This window comes from Parasteatoda tepidariorum, chromosome 6 (assembly GCF_043381705.1).
Source record: "Parasteatoda tepidariorum isolate YZ-2023 chromosome 6, CAS_Ptep_4.0, whole genome shotgun sequence".
Classification (NCBI taxonomy): Eukaryota; Metazoa; Arthropoda; class Arachnida; order Araneae; family Theridiidae; genus Parasteatoda; species Parasteatoda tepidariorum.
Window position 1 is genome coordinate 65,165,086 of NC_092209.1, and position 21,592 is coordinate 65,186,677.

The 21,592-nt window shown below is 28.0% G+C and overlaps 1 protein-coding gene across 1 annotated transcript in view; it reads right to left on the reverse strand.

Moving 5' to 3' along the window:
• LOC107443669 (kinesin-like protein KIF26B) overlaps positions 1 to 21,590 on the reverse strand; it is a 240,741-nt gene extending 219,151 nt beyond the window's left edge. The window contains exon 1 of the mRNA XM_071182455.1: positions 21,212 to 21,590. The gene's annotated coding sequence lies outside the window, so the exon portion shown is untranslated. The remainder of the gene's footprint in view (positions 1 to 21,211) is intronic.
• Positions 21,591 to 21,592: the final 2 nt, after the last annotated feature.

The window sequence follows — 21,592 nt, forward strand, 5'->3', positions numbered from 1 at the left end:
ATTAGGTTTTTTGAATACTAAATGCTTTTTTATGAAAATAATATTTTTTTTAAAAAAAAATAAAAGAGGCAATAACGAACGTATAAAAGGGCAGAACATTTCGAATTTTTAATAAATTGTTTTCAGATTATCAGTGAAGTCATGATATGTAAATGATTAGAAAGAAAGCCATGGTGGCTATGGGGATAGAGCACTCGTCTCCCAGAGAGGTGAACCAGGTTCGAATCCCAGCTTTGTCTGGTTACTGCGAATTATCCTAACTCGGACTGACCACGGTACTGACGTAAAATATGTTTAGTGGTACATGAATCATGGATTAGAATCCCTTTGCCATCGGGCAAACTGTGGAAAGTTTTCGTGGTTTCCCTGTCTATGTAGCGCAAATTCGGGTTAGTTTCATTGGAAAGTCCTCCATGAATATTATTTTGTCCCAATACTTGAACCAGGACTTCCCTTGTCTTCTAGGTTTGGTTCAAAATTACATGACTAATGAGTTAAAGATTGATAACTGTAAACTGAGAATTGAGTCGGTATATGGAAAACGAATTCCGATTAGTTTGCATTAGCATGCGCAAATCACCTCTGCGCATCCTAATATAAGCATGTGGGAATTCGTTTCTCTCTTAGAGAACGATCACTTTTATTATTCAAAAATAAACTGACTTTCAATTTTTTAAATCCCTTTTTTGCTCTTAATTACTTCGTATATGATCCGTCATAGTTTAAACACAGTACTTCTGTTCCCAAAATAATGATATATGATTCATAATTATCAGTTTTTGTGAACTTTATAGATTTGTTTTTTGTAAAAATATAAAATAATATAAATTAAGTCTTTACAAAACACCAGGTATACTTAATTTTATTATAAAAACATTATATAATAATAATTCTATGTATATAAATACATATACATATTTTAAATAGTAAGAGAGAGTTTTAAAATTATTGCTACAGATCTGTTTTATATTAGTCTGGTCAAGAAACTTTAATGTACTTTTCCTCTTACTGAAAACTGAATCCCTGTTATAGAGACGGGTATCATAAAAAAACTTAAAAAACAACCAATTCTCATTTTTTTTATTTTTTCGTTCTGGATAATATCATGTTTAATAACTGCCTACGAAATCGAATAACCTGTTTTCCTCCATATGCAACACCTTCCAGATTTCTAAGTTTTGGCAGGAAGTTAGTTTCAGGGGGTCTTATCAGCTATAAAAAAATCTACACATCTTATTTTCATCCGCTTTAGATAAAGAAAAACATGCTTCGCCTATCTCAATTACAGCTCAAATCAAATGTTTATCTTTGTTTTGCGCTTTTGAGGATTCCGATTTTTGTGGAAACAGCGCTTTTAACCGCCCTCTAAGCTAATATTCTGTTTTAAAATAAATGTTTATTGGCTTAGTCACTTGCTATATAACATATTTTTAATGTTGATTGTTTAATTTCCTATGAAACATAATTTCAGATAATATTTCAAAAGCAATTTCCGTCGTAAATAAAATAAATAAATAAATAGCAGCTTGAACGCGCTATGACTTATTTCCAAAATAAAAATATTCCAACTTTATGTTGCTCAATTTGATGATTAATTTCGTTATCTTTTGCATGATGTTTTCATGATTGCGTGGTTCAAAAAAATAATTTTTTGAAACAATAATGTTGATTTTATTTTTTATAATTCCCCACAGTACAGTCCAAAAAGTCATTTTTTTCCCATTTATGAGTTTAAAACCTTGCCTTAAATTTAACCTTATATTGATTTTAAATGTAAACCTTGTTGTAAACCTTGTTGCAAACCAATGTTGTAAGCCTTGTAGTGATTTTAAATATCAACAGCGATTATAAACATTTTCCTATATAGAATAAAGTTCACTCTTTTTAACTAGACAACTGTAAACGCCCTTCCTTCGTTAATTTCTTTTTAAAATATAATCATTATGAATTGCTGTTTCTTATAACGATAATAGTTTTAACATGTTTTAAATTTTGTACACATTATCTGCAAACTAAAATCAAACGATATTTATTTTTCTACCAATTCAACCACAACGCGTTTAGGTTTAAAACAACTTGACTATTTGAAACTATTGAAATGCTCAAACTTTAGCGACATTAATTTTAACATGCTTTAAATTTTTTTTTCATCCAAAATATCTGCAAGCTAAAATCAAAAGATTCTTAATGGTCTCTCAACTGAACTACGATGAGCCGAAAATTAAAAAGAGAGCGTTTTAAAACAATTTAAATAGCGTGTTTTAAATTTGCAAGCATAATTTGTCAGCGAAAATCAAACGATTTTTCAATATTTTGTAAACCGAATAACGTTGAATTAGATATCAAACCGTTTCAAAGCGATTAAAATGCTCTAATTTTAATCAAATTCTACCTAAAGAAATTATCGTGCCAGTACCGAAAATTTATTAAAAAAACATAACAGGAATTTCATTGAAAGACTAATAAAAAAGAATCTGAAACTTACAGAACAGAATTAAAAGAAATAGTTGAGTTATTTTTATTACGTCTTTCATTTCAGAAATGGCCAAAGTGACGAAATCTTATTGGCATCGCCATGTCATCGCGGTTTCTTATCAGTACTAACACCCTTCAACGGGGGTTTATATGGGTATGTAGTATCACACAATCCAACAACCATGGAACCAAAAACTGTCGCCTTAGCTATTTATTTGATGAACAGATTTCACGGTAAACTATGTTTAAGAAGAAAAAAATTCCATCTGTCTAAACATGGTGGTCTAGTAAAGGTCTTCCAAGTAGTTTGACCCCGTTCTCCGACATGTATTGTAAACATCACAGTGCGTTGAAAGAAACCTTCTCTAAAAAATCTCTCCGCACTTCAAACACCCCCATTCTTAGAGAAAGCACCTCCATGTATTTTTTTCCCTCATGGATAAAAAAGAAGGCCAATTTCTTAGAACCTCTCACAAAATTGTTGCGAGGTAGACAGTAGACTGGGCATTATGTAAAAAAATGTCTACGAAAATTTTGAAAAAAGAAAGAAAGACGCATTTGGTTGAAATTGAAGATATTATACAAATAAAGAAAAAACATTTATTCAAAAATTTAAAATATTGCGTACGTTGGGGAAAAAATTGAAAATATGATATAAATACTAGTTTCAATATAATATTTTGTCTTGAATTTAAAATATTATGTAAATGAATGTATCATTTGTTATTAAATTGCAGATATTATGAAAGCAAGAGAAACGTATATAATATATGTGTTCGTAAAATTTAGATTTCACAATGCCAAGCTGTTTTTTAATCACTGTTAGGAATTTGAACAGCAAAATCACTTAAATTTGCTTTAACCTTAATACAGGGCCATTTATAGGTGCAAACTACATTTCATTACACAACACTATTATAATTCTTTTGAAAGGAAAAATTGCGAAAAAAACGGAGATGTTATAATCTTATTTGAAAAAAAAAACACAACTCATTTGCCCAGACGATTATCCTTTAATTGGCATCATGATTTTTTTATGGCTCTTTGTGAAAGAACAATTTCTACCTCTTAAAATTAATAAGACAAATCTATTTTAAGCTTATCTAGCTTATCTATTTTAAGCTTATTGAAAGACTAGTATGATACATTGTATACTACACACACACGCACACACACACATATATATACATTGTTGCTCATTGTGTTTTTTGTTTATAAAATAAAAGAATTTTGCAATTTCGATTTTGAAACTCAAGAGGTATTTGCGTTTTTATGTATTTTTAACTACTTTTACTTTATTTATTGTTTATTACGTGAATTTACTAATTTTTAAATAATTCTTACTGTATATAACATATAATTTTTAATGACTTATAATAATTAAATTATAATGCAAATTCAATTAATGCATTTCAATTTGAATTACAGTCAAAAGAGATTTAGAGCACTGAAATAAAAAAACCTGAACAAATATATTTCTTATAGTCTGACATGAATTCTTAATTTTCTATTCTTGAAAATAAACAAATGTATAAAATCATATATTAGCCATACACCTTGAGCATAAGCAAACTGTTTTGTGTTATGCATAGTAAAATACAAGATGCTCTATTATTCCGACCTTGTATAATGAAATCACACACATATAAGCATTTCCGATTTCTGGTTTTCTAAATAAAAGCAGACCATTCAGTATCTCTTCATTACAAAACTCATCACGAAGAGCCACTCATGAAATGGGATATTTTCTGAAAGCCAATATGCAAGTCAACTTCATCATAATGTCATTTTTGACCTACAGATATCATCGTGTACAATTGTTTAAGACCAAAGATACGATTTTCGATTGTTTCGTATTCCTCAAATACGTTATTATAAGATGTTTGAAAATCAATGATTTTGTCATTTCCTTTTTTGATACTAAAGAGATATTTGCGTTTGAGCTTGAATCATCTATTGTTTTATAAATTTACAAAGTTTTACTGCTCTCGTAGAAAAGAAAATCGTATTTTCGTGCATTAAGAAAATATAATAAGATGATCGTGACCGGTTGCTTTGACTCTATATTTGGAATGATTTGGAAGAACTAGATAAAATTTCAGTATTTTTTTAATTTGTTTGTTAAACAACTTTAAATAAACCTGTCAAATCTTGATATAATTTTAGATTCTTGGTTTCTGTTTTAACCCTTTGACGAAATAGGTACACCGGTGTCCTTTTTATATTTTTTTCTGACGTTTTAATCACAAGAAAAAATGTATCCTGTAATTTTTAATTATAAAAACAGTCTAATAGTTACTAAAAAATCTGTTAGATTATCCGAATCAAATTTGTATAAAATATAAAATATAAAACAAACAGCTTGAATTTTTTTTCATTCATATTTATCAATATTTTATTTTAAAAATTAAAGAAATTTTAATGGTGAACAATTGTTTTCCTTAGATCTAAATACTAACAGAAAATAAGTGCAAAGTGAGACGTTTTCTGCTGTAATATATAATTACAGTGATACAGGGATTTTATAGTAAATATTACTGTATAAACATTACAATATATCAGATTCTTTGCTCCGTTAAACTTTACAGTAGAAATGATTTTACTCTGAAAAGTTTGTTTAGGTAATTAAGGACCCGATACATTTTACCCTAAATTGATCATTAATTTTTTACAGTGTACGACAAATATTATATTTATCAAGTTTCAATTTTATTAGCGTAAGTTTGAAATATTTAATTTTACATCGATAAAACATTTTTGAAAAAAAATATGAAAATAGTTAATTTTAGTTTTTTTAGTTGGAAATTTTTTTTTATTTTCTGGATTTATAATTTTGTCATTAAAATAATGAAAATAATATAACGCAACAGCGGTCATAGAAAAATGTGACGAAATTTCATTTAGAAATCTACAATTAGAATCTATATCAAAGTTTGCTACAGGAAAAGGAGCATTTATAGCCATTAAAGATATCTAGTTTTTATTCAAAACTTATTTATTTTTTAATCAAATTCTTAAGCTTTTGACTCCAATCTGCTGTCTAAACAAAACATGGATTTGTAACAAACATAAAAAAATCAGTTTTTCAAAATTACTCAGCTGTGAAACTCACAGTAAAATATTTGTACAGTTTATCCAGAGTAGCATGACAATTATTTGTGCTGAAATAAATAAATAATTCGAACAAAAATATTTGTGAAATATTTAGTACAAAGGAAGTACTTTACGGAATTTTTTGTTTATTTATTATTTTATACATAAATTTAAAGTTATGCAATACGTATATCTTCACATTAAAAATTAATTATTTTTAATAATACATTCATAAAAAATTTAATTATAATATATTCATAAAAATTAAATAAAGCAGCAATTACTATATAATTCTTAAAATGAAAACCTATATATATTATTATTATTTCATATAAAATGCATAGGTTTCTTAAAAAATGTCTCCAAAATCCTTTAAAATGTATTATTTAAGAAAAAGAAAAATACCTCAGTAAAATAAGCAAAAAAACTCTTCACGAGTCGCTAAAAATTCTAAACTTTTCGATCAAAAACGAATAATTTCTTCGCAAATTAACTGAATGATTAAAAAAAAGAAAATAATATGAAATATTTTTAAGAGTCATTTCAAACGAGTAATTCCCTAAATATTAATTAAAACTTCCCCCGAATAGTCTAAGAGTAGTAAAGAGAAGAAATATGAGTGACATTTAATTAACTGTGAGTAGTTTCTAAGAATAGTAGTTAATTTAGAACAGTTTAATTTCTATTCCGACTCGGATGTTATAGCTGAAAAGATAGCACATTCATTTAATTAAGCATAACCATAAGCATTCATAAACTGCAGCTTAGCCCGGTATTTCGTTCATCGTTGTCGTTCTTATATAAATGTGCCATTTATTTTAATTTTAAGCACGTATATTATATATTTTTATATAATTTAATTAATGGTGTTATGATTATAATAATTGATATAAATATATATATATACGTTCTCCTTCCGATGAAGTGGAAAGCGTTCAAATCCCAGCAATGGCTGCTAAATACAAATTCCGCATCCGGCTTACCTCGACCACAGTGCTGACGTAAAATATCTTTAGTTGAAGGTGGATCATGGGTTAGAGTCCCTTTGCTATCAAGTTAACCGCGGGATATTTTCGTGGTTTTCCTCTCCGATTAACCTAAATGCGGGTTTGTTCAATCACAAAGACTTCCACGAAGTTAAATTTCTCCCAATACTTGATCCAGGAGTACCCTTGTCTTCTGGATTAGATTCAAAGTTACAAGGCTAAGGAGTTGAACATTCGTCGTCATTAACCCAAAAAATTGTGTTGGCTGTTCAACGACGGTTATGAAATATATATCTTCAAAAATTTAATTTTCTTATTACATGCAAGATTCACCTTAAACTTTTAGAAGAGAGGCTTATAATTTCTAAAATATTTACTTCAGAATGTGGAATTATAAATTAAAAAGCATTCAGAACATTTAAGGATAAAGTTTGTTGTTTCATCATACTCCTAGACTTCTTCTACTTTCTCTATTCTACTTTTATCCTACTTCTACTTTCCTCTTATACACTGAGAAAAAAAGTATGGTAAAAGTTACCAGAATAGGGAATAATTTACCCTTTTTCATGCTCTTTGGGAACGCCAAAAAGCTTGGGAATTTTTACCGAAGCACATTGGTAATTGTTTTGGTAAAATAAACAATAAAACATGATTTTATAACGCATGTTAAAATATGATAAATGTGGTTAAATTTGGTAATTTTATTATGATACTTCATATCAAGGCATAAAATCCATTTATATGGTTAAATTTACTTTTAAGTTTTGTATTTTTTACGAAAAGTTTGGTAATAAGAAATATACTATTAAAACCCAGAACTTCCGGTAAACCGCTTCCAAATGAACGGAAAATTTACTAAGTGGCAGGTTTCAAATACCGCATATTTTGGTTTTTATTACCAGAATAGTCATTACCATACAAAATAGTAATTTTACCAAAACCTTCTTCTCCGTGTAGAATTGATTTAATTTTTGCAATGATATCAAACACAACATCTGATCAAATTATATTTTAAAGTGTGATAAAATTTACAGAATTTTAATATCAAGCGAAAACGTCACGTCCATTACAATACATAGTACCATAGTGTAGCAGTTATATTTTGAGAGCAATGCGATGCATTCAGTACGCAAAGTAAAAAATGGATACTTAAATATCTCGAAAATTTCTTCGTTTTTGACGAAACCTTTTCCTGCTATTTGCTCCAAGTAAAATTTTCATCATTCTCGATAAATTACACCCATGCCGGAAACAGGATTCAAATTCCGGATCTTCCTGATACGAGGTCAACTTCTTGACCACCATACAGAGCGAACGGCTTAATTCGTCACTTCGTTTTCGATTGTCTAGTCTTTATTCTAGTTTCGTCATTCTAACTAACAATCTTCCACAACGCTCTACAATGAGGTTTTGAGTTGAGGAAACATTTTTGTCATACACTGGAGAGTTCGCGTTTCGTCACAAATTACGCGATTTCGTGAAGATTCGCAAATTTAATTAAGTACTGGTCACGGATTGATGATAAGTCAAAAGTGAGAGTTTTATTTTCCAAGAGAGTGGTTCGTAAAAGAGTCACTAAACACTTGATTTTCACTACACACCATAAGAACTAATCTTTTAAAAAAAATTAAAATAATAAAAGATAAAATAGCCATAAATATGAGAGTTTTTGCATTACAATACCAATTTTTTTTTCAGAACCTATTATGAAATCCAATCTTATCTCTCAAATCATTCATCTCGCTTTCCACTTTAGCCTTTCATCCAGAAAAAAACAAACGCACCTTTCATATATCCCTCAATATAATAGCTGGGCATGAGAGATAAGGCATCATTACAATGGAGCCGCTTTAATTCTCTCCAACCACCTGAATCACATATTCTTGTAACGTAAATACAACCGGCTTTTAGCCGAGAAATTTCTATGCCTACATAGCACCTATTTGCGTGGAAAAAAACACGAAGAAAAAAAATGTTCATTTATAATTTTTAACCTCCCTGAGAAAAACCCTCGTTAAAATTAATAGCTCAAGAGGGGTTTTATAACACATTCAAAAGCAGGTTCATAATAATAATATGAACCATTATGCAGGGAGGGCTTTGGAAAAAAGTAAATAAAAATAGCAAGTCAATTACCCAGCCCACTGGATTATATTGTGAAGGAAGGGGCGAACGTTTGGGAGTTTTTTTTCTCTCACTTCAGTGGTTCTCATCTTCGATTCGTTTTTTTTTTTTTTTTTTTTTTTTTTTTNAAGCCTGTGCTTTTTTTTTTTTTTTTTTTGTTTTCCTACTTTGCCCCTTGCAACTTGACCCGGGTCTTCTTTTGAATGATTACTTCATTTTTTATAATATAGCTGGTAGGGTGAGGACAGTTATAAAGAGGGGAAGCTATTTGTCAAGAACAATGCTATTTTTCTGTAAATAGACAGGTTCTCCCGTTTCGTTTTGGGTATTTTTAGTATTTCAGCATTCATGCGTAGATCCTTGGGTTTTTAATTCGCACGGTTTTTATGTAAAACCTTGCGGTATTGTAAAATGTTTGAGAATTGTAACACATCAGGTACGTACATGAAAGCTGGAAATAAAATCTTCACTCATCACGAAGTTATAGTTGCTAATATGAAAAATGTTTAGACTGAGCAAAAAATAAGCTTATACAAAAATATTTTGTCTAAACAGCGGAAGTTATAGCTTAGGCTAAACATCTTTGTGAATGAAACTTGACGGCAAGGAAGATGCTCAAAGTTATCAGGATGACTTTTTTTATACAAAGTTTTTGCTGGAATCATTTAAAAGCGAGAGGAAACTTAAAAAATTAGTGAGTGAATTGATTAGTATGCGGATCTTTGAATCAGTGCATAAAATAAAAATAAATAAAACAGTTAATTAATAGTCATCATATCAAAAAATAAGCTTATTATTATTGTAACATAAAAAAGTAAATATAAAAATAAGCAAAAAAATTTGAATAATTGGTTTAAGCTTGAAAATTAGCGGTTTCGCAAACTTTAACGAATAATTCTAAAATTGTTTATTAAATCATATTTCTGAGTAGGAAGATGGAGTTTCATTTCTTTCCACAATACTTTACTTGAATTTTGTTTTTTATAAAGTATGCTTTCTTTTACAACTTCATTATTTTGTAAAATTTAAATTTATGATGTTTTGAATTATTCCTTACAAAATAAAGATTAATTAATGAAAGAGATGATGAATCAGAGGAATCGATAAATCAACAATACAATAAGTTACTAAATCCATAAATAAAGATAATAGCAAGTCATGAATTAATAAATGAAACTATTAATTAAGGACTAAGGAGCCGTGGTAACTCATAGAATAGAATTTACCGTCCAATGAGAACAGGGTTCGAATCCCAGCATTGGCTGATTGATACAAATTCCGCACCCGGCTTGCACTGCTCACTAACGTAAAATATCTCTAGTAGTAGACGGATCCTGGGTTAGAGTCCCCTTGCCATCAAGGTAACTCGTGAGAGATTTTCGCAGTTTTCCTTTCAACGTAGTGCCAATGCGGTCTATCAAAAAGTCCCCAACGAAGGAAAATTTCTCTCAATTCTTGATACAGTAGTTCCCTTGTCTTCTTGATTGAGTTAAAAATTACAAGACTACGGAGTTGAACATCAGTAGGCGTAAACCCAAAATTAGGTCGGCTGTTCAACGACGGTAATAAATTAAAATAAAATTTAAAATTAATAAATATAAGATAGGGAGCAGTGCGATTAGTTATTGATATGTTGAGTTGCTGTTTCAGTGATTCACTCTTTCACAGAATTTTGGTTAGTCCACAAAATGATTCGTTAATTCACGTTTTCTTTGACGAAATTAATTAATTAATTTATTGATTACCTGATTCAAATATTCGTTTGTTTCTTCTAATTCATACACTCACAGATTTATTTATTTCATTTACAAATTAACTATTAGATCTATTTGCGTAATTCATATTTTTTTACAAGTGCAGTACAAGGGGGTTCACAATGAAAATTTCCCTAGCTTAAATAAAATTTTATTTTGGCCCTTTTTTAACTCCTCTGAAGACGCTTCCAGAAACTTAAAATTTAGGGTTACATATAATTTTTGGTTACACATGAAAAAATAAATCAAACAAGCAGGGTTGGGATAGTCTGGTTGGTAGGGCACTGGGCCCATGTTCAAGAGCTCGTGGGTTCGATCCCCACCGTGTAGTAAATGGTGACCGATGCACGTTAAATCTCTCGAGTCACAAGGACCTCCATGTTCCCTTAGCAAATCAATAACTCTGTAGGTACTGATCCAGGAGTCTTCGTGTCTTCTGGATTGGTTTAAAATTACAAGGCTACGAAGTTGAACATTAGTTGTCGTAATTCCAAGATTGGGTTGACTGTTCAACGACGGATTAAATAAAATAAAAATTTTAAAAAAATCAAGCAAGCAAAAGAGGAGCAGAAAACAAGGAATGCAAGTGACGACATTAAGTATTTGAACTAATTGATAAAAAAAACACGCTTTCTTATTAACAGTTTATAAATGTTTAAGAATATATTTTTGAAGAATAAATTTTTATTTATAGAAACAAACTAAATACTTTCTACATACATGCATAGACTTTATTCAGAAGTCATGAGAGAAAACTAACTGGAAAAGATTTCCCAATTTTTTTTTTAATTTAAAAATTGAGAATACGTACTCGAGCAATGGTAATTGTTTCTATTAAAAAAACTAACTTGAAAAATTTCCCTAATTCTTCTTTATTTAAGAATTGAGAATACGAACTCGAACAGGGGTAACTGTTTCTGTTAAAGAAAACAAACTGGGAAAAGGTTTACCTAACTTTTTCCTCTAAAAATTGAGAATATAAACAATAATAATGATAATTGGTTATATTATATAAAAATAACTGGCAAAAATTTTCCCCAACTTCTTTCAAAGAGTAAGAATACGAACTCGATAAATGGTAATTGTTTCTATTAAAGAAAACTAACTAGCCAAAGGTTTTCGCTAATTTCTTTCTTTCAAAAATTAAAACAAAAACGAACTCTAGTGGCATATGTTTCTATAAACTTATTTCTTTACACTGCAGTTTACATAAATATTTACATTTTTTAAAATTCAATGAATTTTCAAATGACTAACTCAAATCATTTTCTTAAACAATCGATATTAAGAAACGGGAAATTGAACTAAAAGGAGCTATTAAAATAATTATTTATAATTAATTTACCAGTCATTTGCTTGGAATTTTTACATCAAAAAAATTTAAATAAAGAACAAAATAAAGTTAAAAATGGGAATTAATAATATTAATGAGCCTATTTGTTTTTCCTTGCCAAATATTCTACCTAATAGACAATGGAAGAATGAATAAAAAAATATTTAAAATAATATTTTTATGACCCTATTAGTGCTGGCTTATATTATTGCGACATTACTGGAAGGAAAAATAAATTTCATCTAGTGGAAACACGCTAATGACAAAAATAGCTTTTGGAAATATTTTCTTAATATAAAAAAGCCGGTTCTTTGCTGTTTTGCTTAAAATTTTTATAAAAAAACATCAATATTAAGAATTAAATATTTATCTATTTAAATGCATCGCATAATCATAACTTAATTGAATATTACGTTTTCATTTAGAAAAATATTACCTTGAATGGAATAATAACTGAAACATTATTTTATTTAACATGATCTTGTGTAAATTTCTTCTAAAAAGTTATCATTATGTAAAGCAATATGTACCTAAATGACAGTAGTTTGAAAGTTAAATAGTTTTTAAATATTTTATCATTATAAAAGAACTATTTGTTTACTTTAATAGTCTACTTAATAGTCCACTTTAATAGTCTACTTTAATAGTCTACTTAATTGTTTATTTAATTTTGATGGTCTAAAAGCAAAATTTCTTAAACGCAAGGAAATTAAATCGACTAGCATTTTACCAAAAACATTTTATTTTTTATTTTAAGAAAAAAGTAGAGAACTGCAAAATGCAGTTTAAAATCTAAAGAGTGTTTTAATGCATTTTCATCAACGTGGAAAAAATAATGCAACCTGACGTTTTACTGCAAACGTTTTGTTATAAACGTACAACTAAAGTTCAAATTAAATTATGAGACTTATAATAGTGATTCAAAATATTTTATCAAAGCAAATAAAATTGTCAACATAAATTATCAATTAATCCTTTTATATTAAATCTTCATAAAAATTTGTAATAGCTTTAAATATTTAGCTCAAAAGCACAAAAATGTTTTTTTTTTTTAATATTTCATCAGAGCAAAAAATAACACTAACTGATATTTTTCTTTAAGCGTTTTATATTAAATCCTCAAAGAAAGCTGTAACAAGTTAAATTATACAGTTTAAATAAAAATAGTTTTTCAAAGCATTCAATCACTGTAAGAAAGGAAATCTAATTGCCCTTTTACTTTAAACGAAAAGAAAATTTCTGCTTGTACTATTTAAAAACAAATATAGTGTGCAAATAGTATCTCCACAACAAGCAACAGTGCCAAAATAGCTTTCATTTTAAATTTTTAATAAGGTGACATCCGAATACTCATAATGATCTACAAAATATTTTGAATTCACTAATTCCATCAGAAAAAAACTATAATTCAGTATGGTAACTAATTAAAATAAAACCTTGTGAAAATAAAGAAGGAGTAAAAAATGTAACTGAAAAATTCCGGATCGAATCTAATAGATTTTGCCATAAAATCTATTTTTACAGCTAATTATTACATTTTAATTTTACAGTAATATTTATTTACTTAGAGTAATTCAGTAATTTTACAGTAAATATTACTACTGTAAAAAGTAGCGGCACTGTGAGAGCCAGTACTTATTACCGTAACTTGATCCAGATTTTTAGGAGTAATAATCATTTATATAATTTTTAAATATTGTAACACAGTGCCATCGAAATACATATAATGTTCTATAAAACATTTCTAATCAAATAATTTCGTCAGCAAAAAAGACCATTTACTAAACGGTACCATTCAGTGTACCGACTAATTCTAAAAGAATCATCCGAAATAAAATAAAAAGGGAAGAAAAAACTACGTCATTGACAGAAAAGCAAAAATTGACTTGAAATTCCAAACATTTAATCATCCCTTAACGCATACAGTAAAATACAGTGTGAAAATATATTTTCTAGGTAAAACAATAATACTAACTAACATTTTATTTCAAATATTTTAGAACAATGCCTTGCATAGAAATACATAGAATGATCTATAGAACATTTATATTCAAATAATTTCCGCTGCAAAAAAAGCTATTATCTAAACAATATCATTCAGTCTGGTAGCTAATTCAAATAGAACCTTTCGAAATTAATTAAGAAAAAAAAAAGAAACTACGTTGACTGAAAAACAAAAATTGCAGTATAATTTCAACCATTTATTCATCAACTAGTAAACACAGTAAAATACAGGGTGCAAATATATTCTCTGCATCAAACAATAATATTTTATTTTAAATATTTTAAAATTGTGCTAAATAATTTCGTCAGCAAAAAAGCTTATTCAGTCGAGCAGCTGATTCAAGCAGAACCTTGCGAAATAAAGCAAGGAAGAAAAAGCTACATCATTGACTAAATAAGCAAAAACTGACATAAAATTCCAACCATTTAATCATCTATTAGCACAAACAGTAAAATATAGTGTGCAAATATATTCCTTACTTAAAACAATAATACTATTTAACATTTTAGCACAATGCCTTACAAAAACATAGAATGATCTATAGAACATTTTAAATCAAATAATTTTGCCAGCAAAGAAACTATTATTTAAACGGTATCATTCAGTATGGCAGATAAAGTCAAAAGAACCATTCGAAACAAACTAAGAAAATTAACTACATCGTTGACTGAAAAACAAAAATTGTCGAAAAATTCTAACCATTTATTGAAGGGAGAGTAAAATACAGTGTGCAAATATATTCCTAACATAAAACAGTCTTACTAACTAACATTTTCTTTCAAATATTTTGACACACTCCCATCCAAATATATATAATGATCTGAGAAAAAAATTTCTAATTAAATAATTTCGTCAACAAAAAAAGAAGAAAAAAGAACTATTAACTAAATGGTACCATTCAGCCTGGCAGGTAATACAAATAGAACCTTACGAAATAAGGTAAGAACGAAAAAAAAGTACATCATTGACTGAAAAGCAAAAATTGCCTTAAAATTCCAACCATTTAATCATCCCCTTGCTTTCACACATCAATTAGCGAGGCATCAATTAGGAAGGGAAAGAAGAAGAGTCCTTGGAGTTATTCACCCTGCCAGAACCACTTTCCAAGATGAAAGCAGCCCTGGGCAGGCAATTTAAAGGAACATTTTCCTCAAAGAAAATATTTTATTTATAGAAGAGGAGTTCCTGTCTTCAATACACATATCATAAATACCAATTTATGTCTTCTAATTACTGCGAAATAAATGTTGCATCGGCAAATTGTCAGTCTTCGCGGTCATTGCTTATTTGGTGCCGTGTAAACTGAAGAATACTCAGTGAGTTTTTCCGGTTTTTAAGGTGTTATTGAAATGTTTAGAGTTCAGGTTCCGTGACTGGTTATTCCCATTTCGTCAATGCTTTTATTATCTTAATTAGTAATAAAAGAATATTTTAACCATTTTTTTTTACGACGACCATTTTTTTTCCTGAAGATGGAAAAAAATTAATGTTAATTGTTAACGAATTTTGAATCATAATTTTATAAGCCATCTAATCTTAAACAAAATATTCAATTCATTTTATAGCTGTGTTCTCTCATATTCCCTGATTGATTTAAATTTATTTAAATACATATTTAATTCGTGATTTAATTAATTGAAAATAATATTTCATGCCATTTTATAGATTTTATCTTGCGTTTTGAAAGCACATAGCTTTCTTATTAACAAATTAGTGTGATATTTATTACAAAATTAACTTAGTAAAAACTAAAGACTCATTCGTAAATTGAACAATACATTGGTTTATTTCCATTGTTTAAAAACCATACTGTACAGATAATGCTTTTAATATCTTCCTTTAGATCGTGTCTATTGATGTGAAGTTTAATTTTGGCATAAATATCAATAATCTTGATAATCTTGGTCATCGCGGTAAATGTTAATCTTCAAGTGTAAGACATTTTGGAGTATATTTAAGGTAAATAAGCTGAATTTTGGGTTCGATTGATCGAAAATCCGAAAATGACCTCGTTCTCTAAACTCACACAAACAATGAGACTGCAGAATGGGAAATGAAATAATAACAATAACTCATCTTGCTTAAACCGAAGTTTTGAATTATATAAAAATCATACGCATTGTTTGTTGATTTATCTAAGTAACGATTAATGTTGAAATTGTGTGAGAATAAGTTCGAAGAAAACAAGCGGAGTCTCAATTCGAATAGCAAAAAGGAAGAATACATACTTTGTGCGTGCTTACGATGCTAACTCCTGAACAGAGAAAAAAAATGCAGGCAAAATTACCGTTCTGTATAGTAATGACATTTCTAGTAAAAATAACCATAATTGTGGTAATAAAACAGAAAATGCGGTATTTATAAATAATTTATTTTGTAATTTTTTTCATTCATATGGTAACGGTTAACGGTTCTCAAAATAACAGACCGTATTTCCAATAGTTTTTGCAAAAAAATACAAAAATGGAAAGCAAATTTAACCAAATAAATTATTTTACACCATCTCTAAGAAATCATGATAAAACTACCAAATTTTGCCACATTTACTAAGTTTTATCAGTTATTATATATATTTTATGATTAATTTAATCAAAATCATTACCAAAGCGCTTTGGTAGAAGCAAAAGTTTGGTTAAAATAATTGTTCGCATTACTAATCATGTAGTATGAAGTACAAAACTAGAAAGTAAATTTAACCGAATGAATTATTCTATGTCATCTCTAAGAAATCAAGATAAAATTACCAAATTTTGCCACATTTACCAAATTTTATCAGATATTATGACACTATGTTTCATGATTAATTCAACTGAAATCATTACCAAAGCGCTCTGGTAGAAACAACAGAGCTGTTTGATACTCCCATAGAACCAGAAACACGATAAATTTAATCACTGTCTGGTAGTTTTGACAATATTTTTTTTCTTATTGTGACAGTCTAGCCCTACCAGCAAAATAACTTGGACTCTCATTGGGCCAATATTCATGAATATTGAACCAATATTTGTTCAAAGGGTCATTCTTTTTCCGATATTGACCCTATATGGAATTTTTCGATTCGCCCGATATTTAACAGCCACTTTACAACCAATATCGATTCTATTTAGAATCGTTAGACTCACCCGATATTTAATATCAATTATTTAACCAATATAGGCTCAATATTGGCCAATGTAGGTCTTACATAGGCCATTCTAGGATCAATAATAAAAAATTCAGACATTCCAATATTGATCACTCGGTAACGCTCTTATAGGACCCATATTGAGCCAATTTTGAGCCCAACTGGAGCCAAGATAAATTGTTGCTGGGGGCTAATATTCATGAATCTTGGCTCAATAATTGTTCAAGGGGTTATTATTTTTCCGATATTGGCCCTATATAGAATTTTTCGATTCACCCTACAACAGCCACTTTACAACCAATATCGGCTCTATTTAGAATCATCAGATTCACCCGATATTTAATATCCATTATTTAGCCAATAGAGGTTCGCTATTGACCAATGTAGGTCCTATATAGGCCATTCTAGGACCAATAATAAAAAATTTAGGCATCCCAATTTTGGTCACTCGGTGCACGTTTTTATAGGATCCAAATTGAGTCAATTTTGAAACCGACTGGGACAAAGATAAACTGTTGCCAGGGTAGGCTTTAGGAGTTGTTATAGTATCTTATCTCTCTGTATTTTAAGATGCATTACAGATTCATTTTCTCTGTAAAAATGATTGAGCAAGAAAATTCCTTACACTGTGCAAAAAACGATGTAAACGACAGTAAAAGAAGCAAGAAAATGGAAAAAGACAAAGTATCTTATAAATGCTGTTGTCCTGAAGACTTAAGATATGCAATACCATTAGAATGTAGATTACAAATTCCATTAATGTTGTTTCATACTTTTTATCAGACGACACTATATATATGAAGGCTATCTATGTTTTCATGAGAAATATAAAGTTACCTTTTAAATTTTTTTGTCTTTTACCTCTACTAAAACTAATAAATTTATATAATTTTATATCCAAAGACTTCTTGATGCCATATTTTATTATAAAACAAAAGGTCAAAAACAACATTTCAGTAAATAATCGGGAAATTTGCCACTGAAACTTTTCTCGGAAAAAATAATAATTTTTCTCGCTTTAAACTATTATTTATATAGTAAACTATACATGAGACACATATGTTATTGAATAGTCGGAGTCTAGAAATATTACAAACTTTTAAAGATTTTTCATGTTTCTTTTTTTTTAAATAATCTTTCATTTATGAGATTATTTTCATAAAATAAAGTTGCAACGATTGTGCTCATTTTAAAGTAGACTTATATTTTAAAGTAAAATACAACACTATAATTTTATTATAAGTTTAAATTCAGCAATAGCTTTTTTTTCGTTTATTACCAGAATTTACTTAGACGAGAAAAGAAGAAAAACATTACACGAAAACAGTTCTTATTTTTAAAATTATTGTTTGTTTTAAAAATTCTTTCCTAGTTTACGTTTCTATTTCTTTCAGACGTACGTAACTTTCTACATTACTTTCCCGTTTAAAATCATTTAATTTAATATAAACATCCACTTATTATTATATCCACTTATAAACATTCTGACGGCTAATTTTTTGTAACTTCATGTAACTGATTTTTAGAAATACATAAAAAAGAAAAGCGTATGTAACTCTATATATTATAGATAATGACTAGAATTTTTGATATTTAGTGGAATGCAAAATTTACGAATTTAAAAATTCAATGTAAAATCAAGTGTAAATTGATAAGACTTAGTGATAGTTCCAGGACATATTTTTAATTAAACTTATAAAAACATTATAATTATTGGTTTATTTTTTAATCATTAATACTGTTCCTGCATTCGAAATTTTTTATTAAATAAATTATTCCACAATAGTTTTAAAAAATATATTTAGTTTTCAATATTCCAAAATGCTTTAAGTCTTATTTTTTTTATATTCGAATGAAAAATAGCTGAGCATCTTTTGATTAACAATGCAAATAATTCATTTATAATGTCATATTTAAAAACAAATTATACATAAAAACGTTTAACTTTCCATCAGTAAATTCCTATTTTATAAGAGTAAAATCTCACTTTTTGTCCTTTAATGTTGAATTTGTTAATTTATCTTTGTTGGTAAATTAATAAAGTTTCGAAGAATTAAGTTTATTAATTTTCTATCGTTTTTAATGTACAGTTTTGTTCAGTTTATTAGCCATTGTAAGCATATTTATTAAGTTAAATGTCCATAAAAAAGATTTAAGAAAAAAAGTATGTTTATCTTTTAATTTTAAATCATTATAAGAGTATTGGGGAAGGGTAATTTCTGTAGATGCTATTACAAACTGCTTAAAATCTTTGAAATGATATTTTGAATCTTACTTTCAATTTCCCATAGACTTGGCAATTTAAACGAAAATAAATTTTGAATATATCAATTTATTCATTGATTTTATATCTTTCCGAGAATTAACACGAAATTGTTGTCCATGTTATTCTAAAGTATCCATTTCACGTCTACGAAGTTTACAAAACAAAATTAAATTAAATAACTCGCACAAAACCAATAAACTAAAGTTAAAAACCAATCGATAAATAAATTTAAATAAAAAAATCAATCAATAAAACTTTTAAAAAATCCCTCAATCAATAAAATTTTTAAAAAAAATCTGTTAATTAATAATTTTTAAATAATTTTAATAATTTAAAAAAAAATTAAATGAAATGTTAAAAATTTTATATCAATTTGACATATATGGTGTAATCTAAATGAAATACGGAACTTATTGTTCAATTCTGCAAATTATCAAAAGAGCCATAACTTTTTTTCAAAATTATTTTAAGCAGTTTTAAGTACTTAAAATTATATGAAACTAAAAATTAATATGACATGCAACCAATATAATTTCCATAATCCATTAACAAAAAAAAAGAAACATGGCATTTAGTATATGCATTTAAAATGAAATAAGTATGAATGAAATTTATTAATCATTTTTTTTTTAAATTTTGCAAGTTTTACTAAGTTTTTTAGACTTATTTTAAGAAATTTATCAATGCTGTAACAAGTAAATTTTAATTTCAACAGCCATCTATCTTCAACAAAACTTTAAAATCTGCTTAACAATTAAATCGTTTCATTTATTGCGTCCATATCACAATGCCAGCGTTTAAAAAAACAAGACAAAAGAATAAAAATAAAATTTATTATTATTGGCTAATTTTAATTAACGCTAAGGAACCAATCTTCACTAACTTTTTTTCAGGTAGCTTAATACGAAACAATAAAATTAAATTCAAATTTTACATTCACGCAGCAGTTTAAAAAAAATACCTGCTCATCAAATAAATCGTTCCATTCAAGAGTCAACCACTAACACTGACGTGTCCATCAAAATTTTCATGTCACTCTGTAAAAATTTACAGCAAAAACGAAAAAATATAAAAAAATGAATTTTAAAGAAGAAAAAAACAATAGTTAAAAATACTTTTAATTTTGTTTGAAAAACTAGGATTTACTATAATTTCTTATACTTAAGTTGAAATAGCAAAACAAAAATCTTAATTTCTTTATCATACGTTAAAAAACATGATATCAAAACTTGCTCACCAAAATAAATGATTCCATTCAAGAGTCAACCACTGACACAAAAAAGCATCGTGTCCATCAAAATTTTTCATGTCATACTGTAAAATTTTACAGCAAAAAAAAAAATAAGCAATAGTTAAAAATAATTTTATTTTGTTTGAAAAATTATGATTTACTATCATTTTTAATTTTTAAATTGAAATAGCAAAATAAAATCTTAATTCCGTCATCATACGCTAAAAAAACAGTATATCAAAACTTGCTCACCAAAATAAATCATCCCATTCAAGAGTCAACCACTGACACAAAAAAGCATCGTGTCCATCAAAATTTTTCATGTCACACAAATTTACAGCAAAACGAAAAAAAATTTAACAAATGAATTTAAAAAAAGTAATAGCTAAAAATAATTTTATTTTGTTTGAAAAATTATTATTTACTATCATTTTTAATACTTAAATTGAAATAGCAAAATAAAATCTTAATTCCGTCATCATACGCTAAAAAAGCATTCTATCAAAACTTGCTCACCAAAATAAATCATTCCATTCAAGAGTCAACCACTGACACAACAAAGTATCGTGTCCATCAAAATTTTTCATGTCACACTGTAAAAATTTACAGCAAAAAAAAAAAAAAAAAAAAAAAAAAAAAAAANAAAAAAAAAAAAAAAAAAAAAAAAAAAAAAAAAAAAAAAACAATAGTTAAAAATAATTTTATTTTGTTTGAAAAATTAGGACTTAGTATCATTTCTTATACTTAAATTGAAATAGCAAAATGAAATCTTAATTTCATTATCATACGCTGAAAAAACATTCTATCAAAACTTGCTTACCAAATAAATCGTTTCATTCGATTCCCACGGTCCATCACCGACAGAACAAAACATCGCGTCCATCAAAGGTATCCATGTCACCCTGTCAAAGTTTACAACCAAAACACAACACGCACTACCATTCGCACAAACCAACTTTTCCTTACTTCCTCTAGCTTCAAACTGAAGCCAGAATGCGAAACTACTCAAAGAAAAAAAATATATACATAAAAAAATACTCCGGACTAGGCCCACAGAAAACGTAAACACGCTTTCCGACTTGCTTATACGAATGGCTACAAAAAGGGGCATATGCCTCCCCACCCCAGAGGACCCGCTAGCTTATTATTTTCCTTTCTTTTATTATTTTTTTTCGGGTCTACCCTTCCCTCTACTCTCCTT